Raw genomic sequence first — 16164 nt, forward strand, 5'->3', positions numbered from 1 at the left:
AAATTGCGAGGCCAAAATTGGAAAATGGATTGTGAAATTTATATATTAAGAATCGTGTTTGTCTTTTCTCGTGGACCCAATCTCGTATCTCGTCTCGTACCATCCCTATAGCCAAGTTCAGAAAGTTTTATCATGATCCGAGGACATTTTAGCGTAACATGGGCCAATTTTTCTTGATATTCCAGACTATATGTAAACATTTTCGCCAGTTTTTGCTAATGTGCATTGTGTCACCATGGTAACTGTTGAACTTTTGCGAATAGAGATACACGTAGAACACCTCGAGCATTATGTCAATATCTAGGTCAGATAAAATGACTTAAATTATGAATATTTGACATATTTGTGTAGATTCAACTTGACAAGTACAGTGATCTAGAGACTTTTTGCACATAAAATATGAAAATACATCTTGCCACACGTATTCCATTTTGTAGGACATTGTACTTGTCAAGTTGAATCTACTCAAATAAAGGAAAATGTTCTTAATTTAAGTCACTTTAGATTACCTAGATGTTGCTTTTTGCAGTGTAAACCAGCAGTGTGCGGTGATTTTTATGGGTAGGCAAGCAGACTTGGGGTCGCCATCAATATTTAGTCGATAACAATTTAATAACGGCGCTTTTTAACTACATTGCAAATGAGGATATTTACTTTTACACACATTAACTGTATGTGTACTGAGCCATTCTGGATTCAAATTAGAGAGACCTTGACCTACATACATAATTTATTAAAGGGACAGTTCGGAATTTTGGACAAAGGATCTCATTTCCTAGTTAGACAGAGTGTTGGACACGTGTGGAGACACTTTTTTAAATATTCCATCTAGTCCTTGTATTTGCAGAGGTCGCTGGTGCTAGACTAGTGCATGTCAATGGCCACAGTTATCCTGCCACTAAAAACAGTCTCAGTCAATCATTTTAGAAGTAAAACCAACCTTGCATTTGAAGGATTTATGTCTGAACAGCAGCAGTGAGTTGTATAGATAGAAAGTTTGACAGCGGCAGACTGATATATGAGAAAATAGTCCCTCAACATGCGACGATTCACGCGGTGCAAGGTTAGTTTTATTTCAGACATTATTCTATCAACACAGACATTCACATGGACAGTCTGGTGTAATAATAGATTTGCTTCGGGTGTTTTGTGGAGTGGATAAGACTGTTTTTAGTGGGAGGCTAACTATGGCCATTGACATGCACTAGCCTAGCACCAGCGACCTCTGCAAATACATGGACTGGATGGAATATTTTTAAAAAGTGTCTCCACACGTCTCCAACACTCTGGCAACACTAAGAAATAAGGTCCTATGTCCAAAATTCCGAAATGTCTCGTTAATATTCGTATATTGGACCGTATTTGTTTCTACTCCTACACCTTATTTATGCAGCTGAGGCGATTACTGTATGTGTTTATTATAATGCATCTGGAAACCATATGAGTGACATATGACAGCTCTACACATGTGTATTGCACTCATTATTTTTAGCCATGTAATGAAATTTGGAGCTGCTGTTGTTGTTTCCTACTCACTAGGAATCCCTCACACATGCCCAGTTCCCGTGGACGATGGGTTTATTTAGCGCTATTTGAGCCGGCTGTTGTCCTCAGTACACATGCGCAAATCTCTGAAACAACCGTTTGGTCTCTGAGGTTGTAAATACGCATGTAGAAAGCCATACAACACAAGTTAATTTCACGTTCAGAACCGCGGTTGTTGCAGTTTGCTCAGTGACCAGAAGAGTGTAGTAAAGGACCCCGCCACTACAACCATGTTTCAACGGACAAAAGTGAAGAAAAAAATTGATTATTTGGATATAATTCGAAACTATTTAATTGTACTTTCCACACGCGATGATTTTAGATTTTATTGGGCAACCACTGCTTGTCCTGATTTTCTGCACACCACACGCAACAACCAAATGCAAACAATCAAACTGAAATCATCTTTGCCCCCAAACCCTGTCAGACCACTCTTGTCTGAAATGTCAAAGAATCAAAATGATACTTTGCAGTGACATATCCCTAGGACTGTTCCACATTCATCTCTATGGGCAGATAGTTTAAGAGTTACCATGGTGATATAAAGCCAAAAAAATTTCAATATCGTCTGAAAACAAAATGGTTTTATACAGCACATTTTCTGAAGCCTGTGACCAGTCCGAGTGTTCATGGTCCTGTTTAGGAGTTTGACTTACAACTAAAACACAAGAGTGACTAACTGAAAAACTATTGGCTATGTTGTGGCAGGAATTTTACCTGTGAGAGACTTGTTACGCTGTTGTTTCTTCATGTTTCCTCATCGCAAACAGACCTGGAGTTGTGTTTTGTTTCATACATGTTCACTAGAAAGATTTGGACAATTTCAGTGATTTCAGAATTGCAAATCTCTAATGAACTGAAGGTAAAAGGAAGCTGTTTACTTGAAAGCATTTGGATTACCGTAAATTCCGCACTATAAGCCGCTACTTTTTTTCTCACACTTTGAACCCTGCGGCAAATAAAACAATGTGGCGAATATATGGACGAATTCTTACTGTAGTTTGGCACATTGTCCATTCAAATATACGATCTATGATTTGACTTAACATAAAGTTCCTACACTAGCTATTGATATTGTGAGTTTATCGCCGTGTGATAAAATAAGTTATGATGCTAAATAAACATTAGTGAAGGGGTTATGTCTTATCTGTATATGTAAATGACAAGAAGAAACGTCTCAAACTTCAATACCTTGACATCTATTCATACCTGATTGATAGAACTATCCTCACCCCCGAGAGAGTCTGAAATCTACTGACATCCTTCAAGACACTGACATGATCCAGACAGGACAGAGACTCTTTCTGCAGGAGACATGTGCAGTAGAGCGCGGGGAGAGGAAGATGCTAATTTGATTGTGTTTTGAACAGTTATTTTGTGATTTATACACACACCCTCCTCATGGAAAACACACGAAGAAATGCAGATGACTGTCAAAGAAGGAAATCAAGCTGCTACACGTGGTGAGAGGCTGGCGACGGCAGCGTGACGAACTGATGCAATGCAAAAAAATGACAAAAACTTTCAGAGGCGATAAAAGCAGACGGCCTGAACTTGAAAACGTTTTTGAAGACACTTAGTCCTAGTTAAGTCTTGCTTTAATCTTGGTTTAGTAACTAGTTTATTGCCTGATTAGTTCCTGGTTTAATCCTAGTTAAGTGCTGATTTAGTCCTGGTTTAGTCCTGCTTATTTTTGGTTTAGTTCTGGTTTAGTTCCCACTTTAGTCTTAGTTTAGTACCTAGTTTAATGCCCGGTTTAGTCCCAGTTTAATCTTGTTTTAGTCCTGGTTCAGTCCTGGTTTAGTTCTGCTTTAATCTTGTTTTAGTCCCGGTTTAGTCCTGCTTTAGTCTTGGTTTAGTGCCTGGTTTAGTCCCCACTTTAGTTTTAGTTTAGTACCTAGTTTAATGCCCAGGTTAGTCCCAGTTTAGTCTTGTTTTAGTCCTGGTTCAGTCCTGGTTTTAGTCCTGGTTTAGTCTTGTTTTAGTCCTGGTTTTAGTTCTGCTTTAAGTCTTAGTTTAGTTCCTGGTTTAGTCCTGCTTTAGTCTTGTTTTAGTCCTGGTTCAGTCCTGGTTTAGTTCTGCTTTAATCTTAGTTTAGTCCTGGTTTAGTCCTGCTTTAGTCTTGTTTTAGTCCTGGTTCAGTCCTGGTTTAGTAGTGCTTTAGTCTTGGTTTAGTACCTAGTGTATTGCCTAGTTAGTTTCTGGATTAATTGTTGTTAAGTGCTGATTTATATTTGGTTTAGTTCCACTTTAGTCTTAGTTTAGTGCCTGGTTTAGTCCTGGTTTAGTTCTGGTTTGGTTCTGGTTTGGTTTGGTTGAAGACGTGGACACCTGCAGCTTATCTTCAGGTCTAGATATGTACAATTTTAAAAATTTAGTTAAAATTTTGTTGATGCGGTGTATATTCGGGTGCCCTAAATAGCCTGGAATTTACGGTAATACTAAAGGGTTACTTAAACATGTGATTGAAACAAACCACAACTCTAAGTATGTTTTTGAGGAGATAATAACATTCCAACATGACTTAAATCTCACAAGAGTCAATTTTGCATAATATAGGACTTTAAGATAACTTAACGAGAGGTAATTTATCAGTTTTATTATCTGCAAAGTACCAGTTCCAACGGTGTACATAAGGCCAAGTTACACCTAGAAGTTTGTGGTTTAATCTCAACTCAGATCAGTGTCCTTGGGCAATACACTTAACTCAGATGCCCTCTGTCTGAATGCAGATTGTGTGAGTGATTGGTGGTGGTCAGAAAAGCAGCGTGAGCAGAGCTGTGATTGTGGAGTGAGTGAATGAATAATGCATAAAATTGTAAAGCTACTTTGCGTGCGGAGAAAAGGGTTACATAAGACTAATTCATTATATAGTCTATATCAAATGAAGCTTATAGTGCAGTCTGTACTCAGCGCAGAAATAGTACCAAAATAATTAAAATCATTTATCATTTATGCCCATTCTGTTCTCGACTCAAAAAGGAAGCACGGCCGTCTATTTCAAAATGCACTATTCAGTTTTGCAAAATATTGGAACTTTAAGCGGGCTCTAACTTGCTTTGCCTGGAATGTTCCACAGTGTAGCATTAAACTCATCTCCAAGACAAGCAGGTGGCAAGTTTCTGGTTTATTACTTGGGTTAGTCCTAGTTTAGTCCTGTTTTAGTCTTGGTTTAGGTCTGTTTAGTCCTGGTTTATTGTTGGTTTATTCTAAGTTAACTACCTGATTTAGTCCTGGTTTTGCCCTGGTTTAGTCCTGGTTTATTATTGGTTTAGTCTAGGTTTACTCAAAAGAGACAGAAAACGCACACCAAAGTTCTTGTAGAGGTGCAAATGCGAGGAGTAGCCAGACAAAAGTGAAAAAATGCATTGTACACTCAGATGGCCAAAAGGTTTTTTTATTTTCAAAATAACATTTCGGCAAAAAACATTGTGCACACGTGTGCTGTGGTCCAAAGCAAGACAAAATATCTGATGAAGGCTTTTTTTGATGAAACTTTATTTTGAAAATAAAAAAGTTTTTGGACATCGGCCATCTGAGTCTAGTCTAGGTTTAGTCCTGGTTTAGTCCTGTTTTAATCCTTGTTTAGTCTTGGTTTAGTTTAGTCTTGGTTTAGAAACTAGTTTATTGCCTGATTAGTTCCTGGTTTAATCCTTGTTAAGTGCTGATTTAGTCCTGGTTATGTCCTGCTTTAATGTTGGTTTAGTCCTGGTTTAGTCCTACTTTAGTCTTAGCTTACTACCTAGTTTAATGCCTGTTTTAGTCCTGGTTTAGTTCTTGTTTAGTGTTGGTTTAATACCTGGTTTATTGTCTGGTTAGTTCCTAGTTTAGTTCTGGTTTAGTCCTGGTTCAGTCCTGCTTTAGTCTTGGTTTAATTCCTAGTTTATTGCCTGGTTAGTTTCTGGTTTAATCTTAGTTAAGTGCTCATTTAGTCCAGGTTTAGTCCTGCTTCAGTCCTGCTTTAGTTCTGGTTTAGTTCTGGTTTGGTACTTGTTTTTTGTCTCCCTTAAGTACCTGGTTTAGTCCTGGTTTAGTCCTAGTATAGTGCTGGTTTAGTCCCTGTAAATAAGTCCAAATAAGTGCAACACTGTGGAACATTCCAACAGAACCATAACATCTCCATGGAGACAGGCTGGCATGTCTCCCCAATATTTTTTAGTGAAGAGTATTGAGTAGAACAACACAACCAAGAACTCCAGAAACTCATCAGATCGGCCGGTTCCGCTTGATTCAGAATTGTAACTGGATCACGATCTTTAGTCACGGTTGCCAGGGCGTCCTCTGCTGTCACCGTGCGGATGTGGTGATTTCACACTGGCGCGCCTTATCTCCATCTCGTCCCTTATCTCCCACTGATTGGCGCAGTGTTTTCAGACTCTGCTTCACCGTGTATCGGCTCTCCCATCTCCTCCCGTCCCTCCCCTGCTCCTCTCTGGTGTGGTCTGATGTTTTCTTTGCCTATCTCCTCATGCTTCCTCCAGTCACAGCCATGGTGGTAGCCTGGATCACCGTCATGGAGGGTAAAACTGCGGACATGTGGGGGTGTAGCTGCTAGTAGAAGCCGTAGACTGTGTAAAGAAGTGGACTAAGGGAGTGTGAAGGTCACCTACGGCGTTCAGCTCCAGTCAAACGAAGCTCACGATGCTTGATATAGGAGCGAGTTTGGAGCCAGAGCCATAGTACGAACAGGAATTTATTTACAGACAAAATGGACTCTATTCATATTTACGTCACAAACCAGGAAGACGATTGGAAACATGCGATGACAACTTCTCGCGGGCTCTGACAAAATCAAAGTAAAATGAGAAAATGTCCCAGTTTTCTTCATCTCCATGTCACTGTAGCCTGTGTTGGGAAAGTTCATTTTCTGCATGAACTAGTTCAAATTTCACTTCACAAATTTCAAAATGAACTACTTCCTTCATAGTTCATGATTGTTTATAGTTAATAGTTTGTGCATTGTTCCAAAAATGAACTAGTTTATCGTTTTGTTTTTTTTCAGTACGTTGCTGCGAGCTGTTATTTTTCAGTATCGTTGCCAAAGCCCAAATAGAACGACAGACAGCAATTATTTTATCAGTTTTATCAATGAAAGTACATGTTAGATTTAATCTTTTTATCAAATTTTTAATCCGTATCCAACCAGGGTTCACATTGGCATAAATGAACATTAGTGAGCGAGATATGTCTTAATAACCTGTATGCATTAATTCATGTGAGTGAAAACATGATGAGAAGAAATGTACATACTGTACATTCATACCTGATCAACAGAACTAGCCCCCATGGAAGAGCCTGAAATCTGCTGAAATCCTACAGGACACAGGCCACATTTACATGATGTTTTATAAAATTCCAATTTAATTATTCAGAATTAATTAATTGGAATTGAATTATTCTCTTCTGAGTTTACATGGAAATAATAATTCCAAATTAAGGTTTACATGGAAAACACTTTAAATCGGCTTCATTTAATTCCACCCAAGCGTCTGCGGGTGGGAAAGGTTCTGATTGGATATCAACAAGAACGTATTTACGTCTACCAGAAGAAAACACACACTCCAGCTGCTATCGGCTTTTTTCTCATCTCGGTTTGTCATTAAGTGTGGGGATGTGTACCACTGTTCCTCATCTAACAAACTGGGGAACAGCAGTCCGAAAGCAGACTTCTGAACCAGCAGGAGCGGCTCTGGTTCAAGCCGGGCTCAGATGAGCTGGACCGGGGAGTGGTGTTAGGTGCCTCGGTCTGAGAAGCACTTTAGCCGGGTGAGAACTAAGAGCAACGGAGGACAGACGTGCATGCGCTGAACGGCCAGAATTATTTTTTAAGCGTAATAAGCCTTAACATGATTGTAGAATAAATTAATTCTGCTTTAAAATCGGAAAAAAACACCCACTTAATTATGAATAAGTTTAATTCTGAATAATCATTAGGAATGAACTGTTTAGATGGTCTTTTTAAAGTGGAATAAATTTTTATTCCAAATTAAATTTTTTTAAAAAATCGGAATTAAAGCTCTCATGCAAACAGGGCAATAGACATGATACCCAACAGGACAGCCGCACTTCCTGCAGGAGACATGCGCAGTAGAGAGACAAGTGTTTCATCTTGTTTCGATGACACATGTGACGATACAACTCTGGTGTTGTTGCCAGATTGAAGATATTTCTACTAAATATTAAGGGCTCTTAGGGTGTGTTTAGCCCGGTTTTTCCTGGAACATGAAAGAAATCTGGCACCTATTGAACAAAGTGAAATAGAAGCGCATGTTTTTTACACAGACACCAGAATAAATGTGTTCACAGTTCGTTCATCAGGCAGTAATACAGTGCGTTCAGTTTGTGTTTTTTCCTAAAATATGATACAGATACACATACAACACTGATTGTAATGTTGTGTTATGTTTGGCTAATCAAAGGTTACACCCCTACCTCAGTTTTCATCACTACCCCACTGACACACAACTCCAAACACACTGGGTACATGTGATTAAGAGAGAGATGCGGCGCCAAATTCCAGATGATTCCAAACAGCACATATGTATACAGTCTTCATTTTACCAACAATCACATTTACTTCAGTGGGTTTGATCACAGTCGGTCGGTGAGCCCAGTGTCAGGAACTACACCGGAAGTTGTCATTGTGTGTTTCCAAACGTCTTCCTGGTTTGTGACGTAAGCGTGAACAGAGACTATAGTGAAATAAAGGCACCAGGATGTAGAGTGGATTAATACGAACATTTTAAGACCAAAATGACGAGGCTCAGAGAGAGAGAGGTGACAATTTTTCAATATAAAGTTGGACAATGGACCCAGAAGTGCGCCCATGCTCACTTCCTATTTGGAACATGGTGGCTGGCAGGTTATCAATGTCCATTTCTATACACAGTCTATGGTCGTAGCTCTTAAAAGGCTCATTTATGCTCCATTTTCATACATAAACACATCTGTGCTTGTGTAGTAACGTCACATACATACTTCCAAATGTTTCTAATGTCAAAAGTGTGTTTGGTAATACAATCACCAGAACATCCTAAAAGGCAGTTTGAGAATTGACCAAAATGGATAAATAGAGGAAATTAATAAAAAAATCATGGAGGCGCCCACATTTTTTTGATCGCATCTGTTGGAAAAGAGTCAAGAAAAACTAAGAGAGAGAAATATTGATGTTTTTAAAAGTTCAGCTTCCACTGTTGAGCTGTGTTTACTGCTGCCCCCAGTGGTCAGATCGTGTACAGTTTAAGATTAAGATTCCACGGAGCAGATTGTGGACAGAACAACACAAAGGAGAAGCCTCTGTGTTCATGTTCTAGAGGCATATGGGGCATAAATGAGCCTTTGGTGTAGTTTGGGGTGTTAGTGTCCAGAATCTGTAATCCTGGTTTAGTTCTGGTTTAATTCTGGTGGATGACTAACACAGGAGGAATATTGTGTGTGGAGTTGTCGTGGGTAGTAACTGTTAGTGTGTAGCATTTGCGTGTGAATTTAGCAATCTCTAGTATTGTGTCATAATATCAATCAATCAATCAAACTTTATTTATAAAGTACTTTTCATACAAAATTCAACACAAAGTGCTTTACAATGATTAAAAACAGTCCCACATTTCCAACCACCCACCAACACAACCCCCACACCCCCAAACCCACACAATCAAACAACCCAAACACACACACACACACACACACACTAACCTGCTAAAATACATAACCGGACATAGTAAAATGTGAAGCTGAATACAGGTGAACCAGTTGAGAAAGCACCATCAGAGGAGCCGTCTGCACCGGGAGCAGAGAGACGTCCACCACCACCAGGAACCACCACAGGGGCCAGGGGAGAGATGAAGCCCAGGCACCAACCCTCCACCAGGAGCCCACATGACGGACCTGACAGCCACAGCCGACCTCTGCTCCTGATGCAGAGGCTCCTACAGAGGAAACACTAAAAAATATGCCTAAAATAAATAAATATAATAGCATGTGTACAATAAAAACAAGTATAAGATTTCATTCAAAAGATAAGCTAAACTAAAAAGGTGGGTCTTGAGCCTGCTCTTAAAAACAAGAACGAAAGAAAGAAGAATATTGCCCCAAAATTAGTAAAGAGACATAAATGTGTGTATTTTGTATCATTTAAAAACATTCATTCTCTATGAAATTGTTAAAAATTATCATCCAAAAGAGTTGGTCCCACCTTGGTTCCACCTTTATGAAAAAAGTCTGGACATGCCATTGCAACAGCTAGCATGCTAATGATCGCACAATGAAACCTTTTATAATTGGACACAGACAGCGTGCAGCAGTCACAGAGCTGCTTATACAATCTATCTGTACTGGGGATGGACAAAGTTTACTTGAATTCATATTTGCTCCTTGCAAATTTTGCTGGATTGGAAAGTGGATCTGCTTCCGAATATTGTTTCAGTCAATACCCTGAGTGGACAGATACATTGATTTAATAAGACTATTTACTGGTTATAATAGTTGGCCAAGACAATCTCATCATGTTTCAACTATTTATACAAAGCTCTTCTTTGCACTGGGGCTTTGCAGTGTTTCTTGCTGTAAATTTTGTTGTTTTCTATGACAATTAGAATAAAATGTTTAATCTTCTTCAGTTACTTGAGGGATAGTAAATAGCTACATAACACATTTGGATTCATTTTGTTCATTTTTCAAGAAAATACATGCTTTTTTTTACAGTCTCTGCCCTGGTATTGATTGATATAGGGTATGGGCAGATTCTTAAAAACCTAGTATGGAAATCAGTATCAAAACTGAAAAAGCTGGATTGATGTGTCCCTATCAGTATTGTGTATTTTATGTGTAGAATCCCTCAATCGTCCAGGTAGAATCCATGGCAAGGGAGAAATTCAATTTGTCAACTGGCCAAAAGTTTATTTTGGTTGAATACGGAGTTGTCTGTTCCATTCAGTGTAGTGAAGACCAAAGTGAGCGCTGCATTGGAGTAACAAATCAGAGGAGAGAGCAACACAGGACCTCACAGTCTGCTGCTCAGTCTGCTGTACATCTCCACCTAAAAGCCTTGGACCACTCCTTTGAGGATAGAGAGGTACAGATCTTACTGTATCCAGAGAAAAGAAACGGTTTGAGAGGGGAGTTAAAGATTTTGGTTAAGAAAGACAAACCATCCCAGGCCTCAGACATCATCTCTCTCCCAGTTATAACTCCATCCTCAGACCTAAATCAAAACAAAGCAATAAAAGTGACAGCCAGGTCAGGGCCAGAGGTGTGAAAGCACCAGCAGCAACCTGAAAGACCCTACACTCAGAGCAAGTTCAATAGACTGAGCTAACAAACAGAAACAGTAAACAAGTAGGGTGTTAGTAGTTAACTCCTCCTTCAGACAGATATAAGGAAGTGTCCACCAGCGTCTGACCAGAACTGAAGAAGCAGCTTGGATGAACTGCGAAACGTCTTCAACCAAAATAAACTTTTGTCCAATTGGTAAACTGAATTTCTCCTTTGCTTTGTGTACTTCATAGTAGACACAACCCAAACCCGGTAGTTACACTAGTGTGACCTCAAATTACAATGTACATTTGAAGAGTAAAATGATGTGTTTTTGATCTGTTTTTAAAGGACTTTCAAGAGTGCCAAAGTTTCCTGAACTTTTTGGTAAATATTCATGTTGTGGTATATCGTGGAATGTATGGTAGAATATTAGTAAGGAGTGTAGTAGTAGTAGTAATTGTAGTAGTAGTAGTCATTCTTGATCATGTGTATGGTACTTTATGTTTTGTAATCATTGATATTTTATTTAAAGGTGCACTGTGTAACTGTTTTCTCATGGAGAGTATGTCATTTGCTTGTCTCCATGGAGATGTCATTGCTTTGCCTTGAATGTCTCACAATATGGGCTTAAACCAATCTCCGTGGGGACAAGCATGACACCACCAGGTCAGTTTACAGGTCAAATCTGTGGAGAGGCAAGCACCTGCCAGAAAAGTTCTAGTACACCTAAATGAAGCTCTGGTATTTGTGTGGATATGCAAAGCTGTGCAAAGATTCTCTGTTCTCTTCGCCGTTATAGTGAGCGTCTGTCGTCTCAAAGATCAACAGTTTCAGATCCAAACGTGTGAATATTTGTGTCGTCTTTTCGACAACAAACCAGACGTGTGTAAAGTCTGTGCTGCTGTGTGTGACAGACAGACAGCTCAGAGTCTGGATCTCACCTTAACTTAGAACAATGGCTCCAGTCTGCAGAGGAGGGGGAGGGAGGACTCTGCAGACATCATATTATTCTACATGAGTCATATATTTTACTCTGCCCTCTGGACCAAATACGAAATCCATTTTTGTGCTGCTGATTTCACCATAGACAGAACTTTTTACTGCAGATTTAAAGTGAAAGAAATTCAATCATCCTAAGCTGCTGTGAAAAATATATATGTGTAAAATAGAAACTGGAAACAGACTGATATGTCAGGCCGATATTTGCACTTTTAAGCGTATTGGGTACTGGCTTGAAATACTCAAAAAGGAAGCCCGGCGTACTATTTGAAAATGCTGTATTCAGTTTTGCATAATATAGGATCTTATTTAGCCTGCAGTATTCCACAGTATAGCTTTAAACTCATCTCCAAGACAAGCATGTGGCTTCCAGGCTAACTTACAGGTCAGATCTGTGGAAAGAAACTACCGTATTTTCCGCACTATAGGGCAGAGTTAAAAGCCTTTAATTTCATCCAAAAATGGGGTGTCTGAGTACGACTTTAGTAAACTGCAAAGCCAAACCACTTGCAGCATTACGGCTCCCGTAGTCAGGAGCATCGCGGAGTGATATATACTTGGGCGATATCTTGATATTTTAAATATATCAAGATATTTTTTTTAAACTCGATATGGATTCTGACATATTGTATATATTGATATCATGCTTATATTCAATTCTGATTTTGCCACTTTGCTTGTTTGCCTTCTGTGTGCTCACCTCAACGCGTCCCCGCCTCCCTGATTTGGCTACTTGTGTCTCATAGGAGGGTTTCAGTCACGTGATCATGATGATGCGCGAATTTCAGGTGGAGGGCAGGAAGTGAAGACAAACACGACAAACCCTGATCTTATTGAAAATGAGAGAATTTTCTACCGAAGTAAAAGATTTGCCGACAATCGAGGCAGAAGATATCACGAACTATTTAGCTTTTCAGACATCGTTCTACATCAGACAACAGATGAAGGCAAAGTACAAAAGTTTGGAGGCATAGAAGTTTTTTTGTCAGTGGATGGATCCTCAACCTTGGTGCAACACACCTAAATGATGATGATCGTTTGGTCTTCACCAGGGTGAGTGTTTCTCTTATTTTATGTGTATAGATGTTATGGGAAAAACTGCAGTGTATCGTCACTAACCTCTATTTGAACTATTTAATGTCAACAAACGTCGTTAGCCGTTAAAGGATTCGTTTATGTTTAGGTAAACCACAAAAAACTATTTAGCTTTGTAACAAACCTTTGTCAAAGTGTTCACTGCAGACACGAGCATTAGCGGATTCTGCTCCTCCCGACCGCAAACATAGGTTTGTAATCCACTTTTTACGGCGTTGTTCTGTCGGCTTTTCCCATTTCCACTTTGTGGACGACTATATTCGGTACTCTTAAAAAATCACTTTTCCTTCTCTTGGTTAGAACAGTTGGCACAGCCGTAAACTACACAACACATCGGCATTTTCCTCCAGTCAGTTCACTTCCTGCCTCCATCTGATTTTGCGTGCTGACAAACGTAGCCCTGTGACGCCACGTGAAACCCAGATATAATCTTCTGCAGTGACACTTGAACAATAGTGTTTGGAAACGTTGGGTTTGATCTGCAGTGGATTGTGGGAAACCTCAGAGCTCCTTACGCTGGTGAGGAATATGTGTCTGTTAAAACAAGGAACCTCCCAAGCTTCCTCTGCTAAAGGAGCTCAGGATTTTTCGTAATCTTAAATGTGGCAGAAGCACTTTGTTGCTACATGAACTGCCGACCTCTTGCACTTCAATAAAAAAAGACATTGTGGAATTTGGCATATTTGTTTTTGCAATAGTTTGAGGGGGTTATTTTTCCTGTACACATATCAAGATATATATCGTATATCGAAATATAGCAAAATATATCAAGATATATTTTTTGCTCCATATTGCCCAGCCCTAATACATACTGTGATTCCTTTTAATATTAAAATGCCACCAGTCAAGAGACACGCTGACAACGCCCACTTTAAACTCAAGGCTGTTATAAAGTGAAAGTGCGAGCAGCGTGGGAGCAGTGGATGAGAGAAGGAGAACACACATTCACCAAGACAGAAGAGACAGAGCCGAGCGACTTAGGCCACGATCTGCCAACAGATCGTCGAAGCCCGGGTTAAGGATCAGTATCAACTATGGTCCGAACTTTCACAATCCGTGTATCATTCGTTCATTCGTTTTTCAATAGAAAACCAAAAATAAGAAAACGAAAAAACAACTGTTTTCTTCATTATTTGTCTCCAAATCCAAAATGAAAAAACGGATAATGATTTGTTTTTTTCAGTTTTCAATTTGGTGTTTAAATGAAGAATGGAAAAAATGGATAACGACTGTTTCCCGTTTACGTGACTACGGGACTTTTGCACCGTGTACGGATTGAACCAGGACTGATCCAGGTCCGGGACCAGACGGGGACTCAGAGTTTTGACTCCGAGCCTTCGCGGGGTCCAAGCCTCAGTTTCGAGCTCCGGCCCTGCCGTGGGCTCTAAGCCTCTGGTCTGGTCCCGGTCTGATCTTGGTCTCTGGGTCTCAGTCTTGGTCTGGTCCTGGTCTTGTCTCGGTCTCAGTCCCGCTCTGGTCGTAGTGTGGTCCCGGTCTGGTCTTGGTCTGATCCTGGTCTGGTCTCGGTCTCAGTCCTGCTCTGGTCCCACTCTGGTCCTGGACCTGGATCAGTCCTGGTTCAGTCCGTACGTGGTGCAAAAGTCCGGCATCGCAGTCATGGAAGTCACGTAAACGTCATTTAAACTCAAAATCGAAAACTGAAAAAACGAATCGCTATCCATTTTTTCCTTTTGGTTTGGAGACAAATAATGAAGAAAACAGTTGTTTTTTCGTTTTCTTATTTTTGGTTTTACATTGAAAAATGAATGAACGAATGATACACGGATTTTTCACCAAGACCGGAATCATCACTGAACTGCCAGGGAACAGTAACCACACTGACTTGGATAATGTCGAGAGGGATGTGGGCGTGCTGGACGCCGTAATCGCCCAACTGTTTGAACAATTATGAGTTATTGTGAATACACTAACAATTTTGCGTCTCAGACAGTATTTTTTTTTTTACACTCTACAATTGAACTAAGTTGAGAGTTATTGTAAATGCGTTAAATAAAGTTTGACTGAATTATCTAACTGTTGTGTTTAGTTTAATGCTCCTTATAGTCTGGTGCAGTTTATATATGAAAAAAGTTTGAAAATAGAACATTCAATGACAGTGTGACTTATAATCCAGAGCACCGTACAAAGCAGAAAATACACTATAACTGTAGCTGAATAAATGCAGGATAGGTTTAATACTATACTGTGGAACATTCCCAGTAAAGCACCAGCATCGTCATGGAGGCAAGCAGGTGGCGGAGTTTGGTTTTGTCCTGGTTTAGTCCTGGTTGAGTCCTGGTTGAGTCCTGGTTTTGTCCTGGTTGAGTCCTGGTTTTGTCCTGGTTTAGTCCTGGTTTCCTGGTTTAGTCCTGGTTGAGTCCTGGTTTAGTCCTGGTTTTGTCCTGGTTTAGTCCTGGTTTAGTCCTGGTTTAGTCCCCCTTTACTCTTGACACACAGAACTTTTTTACTGCAGAGTTAAAGTGAAAGAAATTCAATCATCCTAAGCTGCAGTGAAAAGTATATATGTGTAAAATAGAAACTAGAAGCAGACCGATATATCAACTCAAAATTTGCACTTTTAAGCGTATTGGGTATTGGCTTGAAATCTCCAGCACAGCTCCCTATTAGAAAAATAATTTCACAAAATGTACTACACATTTCTCTTAGAGGTTTGTGGTAGAAAAGAGCTGTGAGTGAGTTTGCAGTAAATCAAAAGGACATACTGTATTCTGGGGAAAATAATAAAGTATGTTTTACGTACTGGCTCAAAAATATCGGCAGAATGTATCGGCCATGGCTACATACGTCTATTTGTAGACTGTACAATCTGTATTTCCTGTATCTCTGGTAAATGTCACTTCAACAGAATCAGTGAAATGTGGTGGTTTAGTTTAGACTGCGTTCACACTGCAGCCTGAAGTGACCCAAATCAGATTTTTTGGCTTCTATGTGACCTGTATCTGATCTTTTAATGACAGTCTGAACGACACAGATCCGATTTTTTCAAATGTGACCCAGGACACTTGGATATGTGCTCCTGAAACCGATACATATCTGATCTTTTGACATGCGACTTCAGTCTGAACGGCCAAAGTGCATTCATCCACCTACACGTTATCAACAAGACACAAACGTCACTATTTTGCACTGAAGTAGGCGAAAATTGTTAATGAACTCTGTGTCACTGAAGTGAAGCACATCACCACTCACCACTCTTGGCTACGTCTCCACATCCACACGTTTCTTTCAACAGACGTCGCTGCCACTGCCCCA

General features: G+C 39.8%; 1 protein-coding gene across 1 annotated transcript in view; it reads left to right on the forward strand.

The window, feature by feature from the left end:
- Positions 1 to 16164, forward strand: part of LOC110156660 (thrombospondin type-1 domain-containing protein 7A-like) — a 594009-nt gene that overhangs the window by 319039 nt on the left and 258806 nt on the right. The window lies entirely within an intron of this gene.

Source organism: Boleophthalmus pectinirostris, unplaced genomic scaffold, assembly GCF_026225935.1.
Source record: "Boleophthalmus pectinirostris isolate CB_2022bp ecotype Guang Dong unplaced genomic scaffold, ASM2622593v1 HiC_scaffold_6, whole genome shotgun sequence".
Classification (NCBI taxonomy): domain Eukaryota; kingdom Metazoa; phylum Chordata; class Actinopteri; order Gobiiformes; family Gobiidae; genus Boleophthalmus; species Boleophthalmus pectinirostris.